The sequence below is a fragment of the Oncorhynchus keta genome, unplaced genomic scaffold, assembly GCF_023373465.1.
Source record: "Oncorhynchus keta strain PuntledgeMale-10-30-2019 unplaced genomic scaffold, Oket_V2 Un_contig_28553_pilon_pilon, whole genome shotgun sequence".
In the NCBI taxonomy this organism is placed as follows: domain Eukaryota; kingdom Metazoa; phylum Chordata; class Actinopteri; order Salmoniformes; family Salmonidae; genus Oncorhynchus; species Oncorhynchus keta.
In genome coordinates, this window is record NW_026286090.1 from 160,642 (window position 1) to 173,906 (window position 13,265).

A 13,265-nucleotide genomic window follows, 5' to 3' on the forward strand; every position below is an offset into this window, starting at 1 on the left:
TATAACACAGGCTAAGGTTACACACAGCATAGGTCCAAATCATATGATACAGCCTACCTCCCAAGGCTCCTGGACAATACGCAATCAGAACAAACAACATCACTTCCTGTTGGAGCCGAGACTCAAACTTTGGCAGTTACTTCAGCATCTAAGCTTAACTATTGCATAACGTCCTTTGAAGATCATGGAATGAAAAACAAAATAAAGAGGTGAAAGTAAATCATTAGTAAACAAATACAGAAAAATATGAAAACTTCTATTATGAACCTGACTCTCTCTCTCTCCACAGACTCAATGGAAAACCTGCCTCTCATTCCAGGAAGATTAGTCTAGGTTTCCTCTTTACCAGGTTGGTTGTCATGCACTTGTAAGGCTAAAGACACCTTGCTTTCACCGTCACTAATCTGACTGGAGATAAGTACCAGACCTAAAGCTTGTTCCACAGCGTCCCCACTTGCACTAACCGTCAGTGAGCTCAGTCAGTCAGGGCTTCGGGATACAGCTGTTCCAGAAGTGGAGGTTGGGAATGTTCTTTCCCTGCTGGGGGCCGGATCATAAAGTGTTACAACTATCTCTACCTCACCCACTCTCTCACTCTTCCTCCCCCCACCCCCTCCCTGGGCTATAATCCCCGTCACACTGGTCAGTTCCAGCCACAGCGTATTACAGCACGTCCTGTCGGAAGCTACTAAGACTGCTAAGCTCCTTTGTATTGGGGTATTCATTCATATTTTAAATTACAACGCATGGTCCGTTCTCCGATTTAAACCACTTCATGGATAAACCATTCATATTTTTCAGCTTAGACTTTCCATAGATGTCAATGTTCCTAGTAAAGGTGCTTGGGGACAATCAATAGTTGTCAGCATTTATCCTTCCTGTAGGCTGATTTACGTCAATGTTACCAGACTTCACAACAGTCTTAGAAATCGTGACATATGCTTGGTCACAACACCTGTACTGTCCCATAATTTAAACAAATCAGAAACGGAACAAAAATGACCCAACGTGTTGATAACTTGCCGAGAAGAGCACAGTACAGCAGATCTATCTGAACTACACATCTTATCTTCATGGGAAAACATGTTGGTCAGGCCTTTGGTTTCTGCTGTATGACACCATGACTACTGATATCAGACCGTACCTCGAAGCCCTGCATTGACACCCCCATCTGCAGCTCCACTGCCTGCCTGAACTAACACTCACCCTGAGCTTGTTAATGCCGGTAATCATGTCAATTCATCGTTAATGCGTCTCACAGCTATAGATCTTGCCTGACCTCGGACTGTGGTAACAATAAAAAATGATTAGATACTATATATAAGATTCTATCTATATGGTATCAACAGGCTCCGTCTAATCAGGAAGTCAGACGGCACCAAGGAATGTAGCAGTCAGATACTTCATAATCCTGTGTCTTTAGATTCCCCGGACAGCACCTCCGTCTAGCTGAGAACGCGGTCGGAACAAAAATGGTTGCCATAGGAATGAGCAGCGTGCTTAGTCACTCACAGACCAAGGACGAGACGTTTCAGGAGAATGGTGCCCTAACAGAATACAAACACCGCTGTATCTGTGGGATCGGAAAGAAACAAATGCAACTACAGGCTGTGTGTGTGTGTGTGTGTGTGTGTGTATGTGTGTGTGTGTGAAATCTAACACTGTTTTAAGAGGTAGACAGTATTTGGAGTGTGTGTGTGAATGCGACACTATCTGACTGTTAAGGGGTGTGTGTGCACGTCACACTGTTTTCCCCTGGCGACATCATTAACAAGTGTGTTGACCCGGTGTATATGGCCTTGTGCTGTGTAACAGTGACGCGTGTCCCGGCCACACACACACAATCAATCTAGTCTCTTAATAACGTCAGAGAGAGGTGCTGGATAGCTGCCAAACCAGATACCTACAGAGCAGATCACTACAGTACAGAGCTCATAGTTAATATATGGACCAGACCACAACTTTATACAATTCACCAAACATGCTGATGGAAGCCATGCCCCTAGGCAGGCTGATTAAAAACTGATGCTCAGTCAGTCTGTTAAAACAACTGATGCTCAGTCAGTCTGTTAAAACAACTGATGCTCAGTCAGTCTGTTAAAAGCAATTGATGCTCAGTCAGTCTGTTAAAAGCAATTGATGCTCAGTCTTATGGTGACATGCCAATAAAGCACATTATTCTTATGTACAATAGAGTCAATATTAAGTGATAGCTTACTACAGTATAGCTAAATACAGTACTGGCGTCAGGTAGCCTAGCGTTTAAGAGCATTTAAGAGCATGCCAGTAGCCGAAAGATCGCTAGTTCAAATCCCCAAGATGACTGGGTGAATCATCTGTCGATGTGCCCTTGTGCAAGGCACTGGATAGGAGTGTCTGCTATATGTCTCATGTCAAATGTACTGGAACATAGGTAATTATGTAAATGTCAAATTAGCAATAACATACTGACCAACTTATTTCAGCTAGTAATAACATACTGACCAACTTGTTTCAGTTCAAACATACTATTCAAATACCCAGGCTGAAACATGCCCCAGAGTCAAGGCAAAGTTATCTACATCCCTTCACACACAAACTCCATCATACAAAGTACTGCTGCTCCAGCCATAACTTACCCAGACATCCAGCCCCTCTGTACACTGAGAGAAAACACAGCCAGAATGGTGCTGATCCTCCTTTTACACACTCCTCCTTTTTCCTGGAACACACTTAGCCCTCTCCCTTTAGCGCTACCACACACACGAACACACACACACACACACACACACGCTGCTGCACAGTTAATGTGGTGGGAGAGTTGTCCCCGCTGTGTCCGATACTATCAGTGTTCTACTCAGACTGACGAGGTTCAGAGAGAGAGGGAGAACCACCCCTCCCCTTCAGCTCTGAAGCTGAGCAGTACTGCAGTAACTAACCCCAAAGCTTCTCAGAGAAAGAGAGACGGGGACGAGTAGTGTGTGTGTGTGTGTGTGTGTGTGTGTGTGTGTAAAGCAGCCATGGAATGTGTTTTCCCCCCTTACCATGAGCACCTCATGCCAGCAGCAGCAGCTCTCCTCAACTCTCTCCACGACACACACTTCCAGTGCGCACCCACACATACACACGCCTCCTCCTAAAGCACACAGCCAGACATGTTCAAGGTCTAACTTAGAGTGGGAGGGGAGAGTTCAGTTCTGTTGACACTGTTGGAGAGGAATATGTGTGTGAGAGAGAGAGAGAGAGAGAGCAGGTAACCTGGTCAGATTGCTGCCCCCACCAAGCCAAATCAGAATTCACTGTTGCTTAGCAGCCAAAGTCTCCCACCCTTATTTGCTGCAGCAGAAAAGTAGCGCCAGGTTCTGGAGGGAAAGGAAAGTACAGCAGACAATTACAAGATGTGACATGCCGATACACAGGGCTGCTGACCAGCTAGTCCCGTGTAAATAGATTATAAGATGTGACATGCCGATACACGTGTAAATAGATTATAAGAGGGCTGCTGACCAGCTAGTCCCGTGTAAATAGATTATAAGATGTGACATGCCGATACACATGTGGCTACACAGGGCCGCTGACCAGCTAGTCCCGTGTAAATAGATTATAAGATGTGACATGCCGATACACAGGGCCGCTGACCAGCTAGTCCCGTGTAAATAGATTATAAGATGTGACATGCCGATACACAGGGCTGCTGACCAGCTGGTCCCGTGTAAATAGAGAGATTACAAAGGCCATTATCCATGCACGACTGCTAATTTTATGTACACATGCATGCGCCCACACACACACAGGTCACTCAGGATAACGCCTATACCGATGACACACACACTTCTAACAGGGGAGCTACCTTAGATATCTGACCTCTGAACCCAAACCCAGCACACAGAGGTCATGAACTCCAGCATGTGGACAAATACAGAATAAATACAGGAGGATCAACACAGTAAGACTGTGACTTATGATCAACAACAACAGTTAAATATTACAGCAACTGCATCTTCAGCCTACGCCAACGCTACTTAAAAATCAGAGGAATAGTGTAAGACCAGACCAGACCAGACAGACAGACAGAGCTGCAGGCGACATGTCCACGGCCCTAACCAGCGCTGGCAGGCTGAGTGAAACCATCAGAACGCCATGGCGATATGAAGATGACAGGAGGAAAGGAAGACTTTCTCTCCAAAGAAGACAGAGACAACTCTGTATTCAGGAAAACATCTCCATGACGACGGACTCACTTGATATCTTCAGAAATGAATTCTTCCATGGTACCTTATGAGAACACACACACACACACACACACACACACACACACACACACACACACACTGTTAATGTCCTTGCTGCATATCTGGATCACACGACATTTCAAATGAAAACAGTCTCTGGGAATTGGATGCCATTGAAATGGCAAATCGATTGCATAACAGACAGAGAACACAAAAGGAAGGAGACAATGTAAATAAGCAGAGCCCACGCGGATTTGTCCGAGCAAAGAGCAACACACACCCAACACTCATTCTTCCCACAGGGAGAAAATGTAGAGACTTTACACGAAAGGGAGATACAAAGAGAGAACGAGAGGGGGGATAGCTAGAGGAAGAAAGAGAGATTTTAGGTTCTCCCAATAGGTCTCCTTCACCCTACTGTATCTAACTAAGTCTGGAATGAACAAACACTAGATGTTTGACAAGAGCGAAGTTCGGACATCCAACATCCGCCACACATGTTGCAGCTTAGAACTGAAAATCTTTCCAGAACTTTCCCACTTCAATAAGCACATAGTGGTGGGAAGGGAATTAGCTGACATGTCGTTCAGGGGTAAGCAGGCAGCAGCTACAGACCAAGTGGTTTAAATTCACTCACACAAAGATCAAAGGATGGAAACGTCTAAGGCCTGAAAACTGTCATATTTATGTGGAGAATGGCATCATCAACCAATCATTCCATGACTTATCTGATTAAATAACAGGTCAATATATAAAAACATTGCCTCTGAAAGCAACTGCAAAAAAACAAACCCTAATCACTACTTTCAGATACATTTTCTTCAAGTCCAGGCATGTTATAGAGGTGTCGAAAACAGATTTATTTTGATTAAATTAAAAAGGATGCTGAAGAATTCAAAGCCAAGCCAGCATTTATCATGTTGAAGCTCAGGTCAAAGTTAAAGGCTATGGAATCACAAGATCAGAGGGAAAACACACACAAGGGGATTAGAGTAACTATACTGTTTAGGCGTATGAAGAAACGTTGAGGTAATGTTTGTTTGGTATGATATGAACGTTGAGGAAATGTTTCTCCCCTGGATGAGAGCCTGGCTTCCTGGTGGCATGCAAATCCTCATATAACCTTTCACTTAGCCATGGAAATGACAGGCAGAGAGAGCTAGGGCGTGTTTGTATGTTGGGGTCTCCTTGAAACCTAGTGAAAATGACATGAACTTCCTTGTCATCAATAACTTCACACAGTTCTTTGAGAACTCTCCCCATCTTTGCATCTTTGATTGACAACATTTCTCTGTAACTAAAATAGTTCTAGCACAGAAAGTTCCAGAACAGAAACCATTTGCAACATTCCAGTTCTAACCAGTTCTAATCAATCCTTGTCTGACAGAACACAGTTAAGAGTGATAAGTGTCTTTACACCGACAGTGTGTGTATGTGCGCACGCTACATGGAGTCAGCTGTTACTGATAACACACAGATTTAGTCCTTTATCTCTCCTGGCTCCTCTCATACATGAGCTGGTCAACAGGACAGGGTCTATGGGCTGGTCAACAGGACAGGGTCTATGGGCTGGTCAACGTCTAACAGGGTCTATGGGCTGGTCAACAGGACAGGGTCTATGGGCTCTATGGGCTCAACAGGACAGGGTCTACGGGCTGGGTGGTCAACAGGCTCTACGGGCTGGTCAACAGGACAGGGTCTATGGGCTGGTCAACAGGACAGGGTCTATGGGCTGGTCAACAGGACAGGGTCTATGGGCTGGTCAACAGGACAAGTACATCAAGTGAAGACCAGTATAAATAACCACTGGTGGACTAAATGTTTTGATGAAAGCAATGACTTGGGATGTGGTAGACTAAATGTACTAAACAGGAGCGCACACATTAAATACATCATATATTTGAAAATCGGGACTGCAAAACATCACAGCCAGCTACTTCAAATCTGCCTAATCTTGTTTGAAATATATATTTCAATACTAGGACCACACACACAGTCAATTTATCATGGAACACTCAGCCGGCACTTACCCTCCTAAACAAGGGAACACATTTTTCCCAGGCTGCCCCTGTCAGGCCACCAGAGCTCAGGACCTGTTTGGGGACTAAGGGGCCCTCAGCCCGGCTGGCCTAAAGACCCAGAACCATCATTTAGACCTGGGAGGCCCCTTGCTCCAAAAGGAGCTAAACGGAAGAAATAGGTCAGTATTCTGTAACTATTTAGACTTGTAACATACAGTGCATTCAGAAACTATTTATACCCCGTGACTTTTTCCATACTTTGTTATGTTACAGCCTTATTCTAAAATTCATTAAATTGTTTTTTTTCTTCTCATTAATCTACCCAAAATAACACATAATGACAAAGCAAAAACAGGTTTTTAGAAATGTTTGCATATGTATTAAAAATTAAAAACTGAAATATCACATTTATATAAGTATTCAGACCATTTACTCAGTACTTTGTTGAAGCACCTTTGGCAGTGATTACAGCCTCGAGTCTTCTTGGGTATGATGCTACAAGCTTGGCACACCTGTATTTTGAGAGTTTCTCCCATTCTTCACTGCAGATCCTCTCAAGCTCTGTCAGGTTGGATGGGGAGCGTCGCTGCACAGCTATTTTCAGGTCTCTCTAGAGATGTTTGATCGGGTTCAAGTCCGGGCTCTGGCTGGACCATTCATGGATATTCATAGACTTGTCCCAAAGCCAACCCTGTGTCGTCTTGGCTGTGTGCTTAGGGTCATTGTAATGTTGAAATGTGAACCTTTTCCCCAGTCTGAGGTCCTGAGTGCTCTGGAGCCGGTTTCCATCAAGGATCTCTCTGTGCTTTGCTCCGGTCATCTTTCCCTCGATCCTGACTAGTCTCCCAGTACCTGCCGCTGAAAAACCTCCCCACAGCATGATGCTACACCCACCAGTCCACACCGTAGGGATGGTGCCAGGTTTCGTCCAGACGTGACGCTTGGCATTCAGGCCAAAGAGTTCAATATTGGTCTCCTCAGACCAGAGAATCTTGTTTCTGAAGGTCTGAGAGTCCTTTAGATGCCTTTTGGCAAACTCCGAAGGGCTGTCAAGTGCATTTTACTGAGGAGGAGCTTCCACCTGGCCACTCTACCATAAAGGCCTGATTGGTGGAGTGCTGCAGAGATGGTTGTACTTCTGGAGCTCTGTCAGAGTGACCATCGGGTTCTTGGCCACCTCCCTGACCAAGCCTATTCTCCCCTGATTGCTCAGTTTGGCCTGGCAGCCAGCTCTAGGAAGAGTATTTGTGGTTCCAAACTTCTTCCATTTAAGAATGATGGAGGCCACTGTGTTCTTGGGGACCTTCAATGCTGCAGAAATGTTTTGGAACCCTTCCCAGATCTATGCCTTCGACCTTATGGCTTGGTTTTTGCTCTGACATGCACTGTCAAATGAGGGACCTTATATAGAAAGGTGTGTGCCTTTCAAAATCATGTCAAATCAATATAGTTTACCACAAGTGGACTCCAATCAAGTTGTAGAAACATCTTAAGGATGATCAATTGAAACAGGATGCACCCGACCTCCATTTCACATCCCATAGCAAAGGGTCTGAATACATAGGCAAATAAGGTATTTCTGTTTATTATTTTTTATAAATTTGCAAAAAAAAAAAAAACCTGTTTTGATTTGTCATGAGGTAAAAAAAAAAGTAATTTATATCAATCAAAAAAAGTGGAAAAAGGGAAGGGGTCTGAATGAGGCATTACAATAAGGCTGTATGGTGAAAAGGTAGACAATGGTATTTTAAGTAGGTATTTAGACTACACAAATGCAACATCTACCATTCACCACCAACCACACTGAGCCATTAGACCACATTCTCAATTATGTGGTGGGTGTAAAACATTTAAGCTAAGTGCTCGACAAGCCACCCAGCAAGCATTAGGCCTAGTGGTTAGAGGGGGTATTCCAGACCGCCTGGGGAGGCTGTGACATCTATTCCCTCTGGAGTCATTCAGAGTCCTCACATAGCTCAGCTGTTAGCTTCAACCGAGGCAGACTATCAGACTAAACAAATAGCTCGCAGGTGGGTCATAACAGTCCATCTCCCTCTAAACAGACCACAACGTTGTGGAACGTTTAGATAGAAATACAGTACGAAGGACATTCATGTCTCTCTGGCATGTATACTGAACAAAAATATGCAACAATTTCAACGAGTTAGTTCATATACGGAAATCAGTCAATTGAAATTAATATCAGGCCCGAATCTATGGATTTCACATGACTGGTTATGGGCACAGCCAATCAGAATGAGTTTTTTCCCCACAAAAAAGGTTTTATTACAGACAGAAATGCTTCTCAGTTTCATCAGCTGTCCGGGTGGCTGGTCTCAGATGATCCCGCAGGTGAAGAAGCCGGATGTGGAGGTCTTGGGCTGGCGTGGTTACACCTGGTCTGTGATTGAGAGGCCTGTTGGACGTACTGCCAAATTCTCTAAAATGAAGTTGGAGGGAACCGCTCTGGTGGACATTCCTGCAGTCAGCATGTAAATTCCACGCTCCCTCAACTTGAGACATCTGTGGCATTGTGTTGTGTGACAAAACTGCACATTTTATTGTCCCCAGCTCAAAGTGCACCTGCGTAATGATCATGTTTAATCAACTTCTTGATATGCCACACCTGTCAGGTGGATGAATTATCTTGGCAAAGGTGAAATGCTCACTAACAGGGATGTAAACAAATTGGAGCACAACATTTTAGAGAAATACGCTTCTTGTGCGCATGGAACATTTTGGGCGTACTTTATTTCAGCTCATGAAACATGGGACCAACACTTTACGTGTTGCGTTTATATCACATCAACTCTATCCATGACATTTCTATCTGCAAAGTTCCACACCGTTCGCCCGCTGAAAGTGCACCAGTATTTTATCTTGCCTGCCTAGCCAACACATCACTGTATACCAAGTAGTACGCAAGTTTAGTTTGGAGATCGGAATAAAATTACAGTCTTTGTGTGAGTGAAACATGACCGAACTAAGTGAGCAGCTAGCAGCTATATCGGATGTCTCAGTGCTCTGCCAGTGAGCGAGGGAGTCAGAGAGACGCAACATACCACCCTAACAGGCATGTTGAGTCTACACCGGACCCACCTAACATGATTGCACCGTATCAGGTTTTTATGAGACGCCATTAACCTGCCAGTGAGACTGAAACCAGAGGAAGCGGTCAAAGAAAGACGGTTGCCATTTTGTGCCCCTCCAGCCAAAACGGAATGAAACTAAACTCAGGTGTAGGTAAACAAACAGCTGGACTATTTGGAATGTATTACAAAATGCGAGTACCAGTGTTTCCCCGAGGATTTTTTCCAGCAGTGGTGGCAGAGTTAGCAGGGCAGGGAATAGGGTTTTCCTGGGGCACACATCTATATTATAAATCAAATAAATATACAGTGCCAACGGAAAGTACCCCTTGACTTTTTACGTTACAGCCTTTATCTAAATTGGATTAAATAAAACAATTTCCTCAGCAATCTACACACAATACCGCATGATGACAAAGCGTAAATAGTTTTTTAGAAATGTATTAAAAACAACAAAAGAATATGCATAAGTATTCAGACCCTTTGCTATTAGACTCGAAATTGAGCTCAGTTGCATCCTGTTTGCATTGATTATCCATGAGATGTTTCTACAACTTGATTGTAGCCCTCTTGTGGTATATTGATTGGACATGATTTTGAAAAGCACACACCTGTCTAATTAGGTCCCTCAGTTGACAGTGCACGCCAGAGCAAAAACCAAGCCATGAGGTCGAAGGAATTGTTCGTAGAGCTCAGAGACAGGATTGTGTCGAGGGACAGATCTGGGGAAGGGTACCAAGACATTTCTGCAGCATTGAAGGTCCCCAAGAACACTGTGGCTTCCATCATTCTTAAAAGGAAGAAGTTTGGAACCACAAAGACTCTTCCTAGAGCTGGACGCCCAGCCAAACTGAGCAATCTGGGGAGAAGGGCCTTGGTCATGGAGGTGAACAAGAACCCGATGGTCACTCTGACAGAGCTCTTGAGTTACTCTGTGACGATGGGAGAACCTTCCAGAAGGACAACCATCTCTGCAGCACTCCACCGATCAGGCCTTTATGGTAGAGTGGCAAGAAAGAAGCCACTCCTCAGTAAAAAGGCACATGACAGCCCACTATGGGTTTGCAAAAAGGTACCTATACTTATTTTCCACCATAATTTGCAAATAAATTCATAAAAAATCCTACAATGTGATTTTCTGGATTTTTTTCCTTCTCATTGTCTGTCATAGTTGAAGTGTACCTATGATGAAAATTACAGGCCTCATCTTTTTAAGTGGGAGAACTTGCACAATTGTTGGCTGACTACATACTTTTTTGCCCCACTGTGTGTGTGTATATTTCAATTTCAATCAAATTTAATCAATTTTAGAATATGGCTGTAAAGTAAAGGTGTCTGAATACATTCCGAAGGCACTATCTATCTATATATATATATATATATTTATTTTGTTGCGGTGGCGGCTTCGATTTAGCAGCGGCGGTGTGTTTCTGCTAAATGCATACAGGGGAAACACTGAGGGACCATTCATTTTGAGTGACCCTGGTGCAATTCCTCGCCACAAACATCCACGATGCAGCGTTCTCCACCTGGCATAGCCTACGCGGCTTGGGTGGCTGCTTAGAATGCCTGACGGGTTACGGACCCAAAATAGACCAGAGTGAGAGGATGAAGTCAACACAGACAGTAGAGTGTGAGGAGGAAGAGTGATAACTCCCTAAATGGTAGCACTAAAACAGGACAAGCAGCTGATACATCATATCTATAGAGAGCTCTAATCTATACTACATCTAGTAAACTAACTCCCCTGTCTCAATGCTTAGGGTCAGTAAATAGTCAAGAGAAATTAGACCAAAAATGACAAAAATAAATGTACACATTTTAATTTTAAACTAGAATCACAGGTTGCTGGCTGTTTTGGTACAGTGGGTAAGACAACTTGATCTATGACTTTTAAGAGTAAACCAGTAAATACTGTAACAATGGGAGAGGCTTGGCCTCCATTAACGAAAAATGTAACTAGATTTAGCAGTTTAACTCTTTACATCGTGTTATAAATGTTTCAAATTATAGCTAAAGTCCAGGGTAAATAAAGAATTGAATGGCTGGTAAGACCTCTTAAAATGATGCCATCAATCAGAAATGGCTATTGCATAACTCAACAAGCCCAGGCAAAGTTATATGAGTTTGAATAAGGAGTGGCTATGTTGGCCTTGCTTGTTGCAGTCTTGACAGTTACCACCCTATGGCTAAGGATGGGGCTCTGACTGTTACTATCGTAACCATGGTGTCAGTGTTTTCATCCAGATTAACTTCAAAAAGTCTGGGCACGTCATACAAGAGAGACAACAGGAAAATGTAAATGAACAACGAGGAGTCTCGTCAAATATAGTTTGAGCGGTCTGATCTTCAAATGTGGGTCAGGATTGAGCCATCAACCTTAGCAGCAATCAATTGAAAACAAGTCTGTTTTCTGTTAACAAATGTTAGGAAATGTTTTGTTTTCAGTGCCAAACTAATAGAAATGTTCATGGGCTAATGTGTGTTTATTACTGTGTAACTTGGTTCAAGTCTATCATGGCTTGTCTTGAAAAGGAGACACTTTCTTGGAGCCACTGTGTATGTAGCCGACGGTTAGTTCAGTCTGAGGCTGTGTGGTGGTCTGTTGTCCTTAGGAGCTGAGTAGAAACAGATCTGGTAACTAGCCCCCTGGGGTAACAGCTTAGACATTCACTCACACACACATATATATATATATATATAAACAACTCCAGCAGAACACTCCTGAGCGGTGCCTCGGCTCTCACGGCGTCGGGGCCTCTCACTGGGTCCACACGGGTGTGCTTGGCTCTCACGGCGTCGGGGCCTCCCACTGGGTCCACACGGGTGTGCTTGGCTCTCACGGCGTCGGGGCCTCCCACTGGGTCCACACGGGTGTGCTGGCTCTCCCACGGTCCACACGTGCTTGGGGGCCTCCCACTGGGTCCACACGGGTGTGCTTGGCTCTCACGGCGTCGGGGCCTCCCACTGGGTCCACACGGGTGTGCTTGGCTCTCACGGCGTCGGGGCCTCCCACTGGGTCCACACGGGTGTGCTTGGCTCTCACGGCGTCGGGGCCTCCCACTGGGTCCACACGGGTGTGCTTGGGTCTCCTCCATCACTAGAGGACTGCGCCTCACTGCTTGGCCAGCTACACCTCCATGTTGTGGGGGTCTACCTGAGTCATCCTGTCAGTCTTATCTCAAAGATTAAGCCGTGCAAGTCTTAGTACACACGGCCGGGAGAGTGAAACGTCAAATGGGTCATTAAATCCGTTACGGTTCCTTTGGTTGCTCAAACGTTACTTGGATGACTGCAGCAGTTATAGAGCTAATAAACGTCAACGGGTGCTGACCTTTGGGGTGCACTTATTCAGACCCATGCAGGGTCCTCTCTCTCAGGCACCACAAACGCTTTCGGTGACTATATAACTTTGACTGGTGACGTCTAACTAGAATGTCTGCCCTATCAACTTTCAATGGTACTTTCTGTGCCTACCATGGCGATAGGGAATCTGGGTTAGATTCCAGGGAGGGAGCCTAAGAAACAGATACCACATCCAGGAAGGACGCGGGCGGGCAAATTACCCACTCCGACTCGGGGAGGTAGTGACGAAAAATAACAATACAGGACGAGGCCCTTCAGTTGGAATGAGTACATTTTAAATTCTTTAATGATCTATTACTTATGTGTAGAAGTTGCATTTCACAGTGGTCAGAAACCTTCTGAAAGTGTAATTAATTATGTTGAATGTTAAATTTGACTTCCTGTTGTGTATTGTCCTATGGGGGGCCCTATGGGGTGACATACATACTGCCCTGGGGTGTGACATACTGCCCTATGGGGTGACATACTGCCCTATGGGGTGACATACTATGGGGTGTCCTATGGGGTGACATACTGCCCTATGGGGTGACATACTGCCCTATGGGGTGAAGGGAAAAAGGTGATGTCTTGAACAAAAT

At 44.6% G+C, this 13,265-nt stretch overlaps 1 protein-coding gene across 4 annotated transcripts in view; it reads right to left on the reverse strand.

The window, feature by feature from the left end:
- The window catches only part of LOC127923153 (uncharacterized), a 37,740-nt gene that overhangs the window by 20,393 nt on the left and 4,082 nt on the right, over positions 1-13,265 (reverse strand). Inside the window, exons 2-3 of one of the 4 annotated variants that reach the window (XM_052507096.1) lie at positions 3,238-3,341; positions 3,024-3,115 (exon numbers count right to left, since the gene is read on the reverse strand). The exons of 1 other annotated variant lie outside the window; for it this stretch is intronic. The gene's annotated coding sequence lies outside the window, so the exon portion shown is untranslated. Of the gene's footprint in view, positions 1-1,206; positions 1,256-2,618; positions 2,938-3,023; positions 3,116-3,237; positions 3,342-13,265 lie in introns of those variants that run through there. 2 more of the 4 variants (XM_052507094.1, XM_052507098.1) reach the window with 2 other exon arrangements.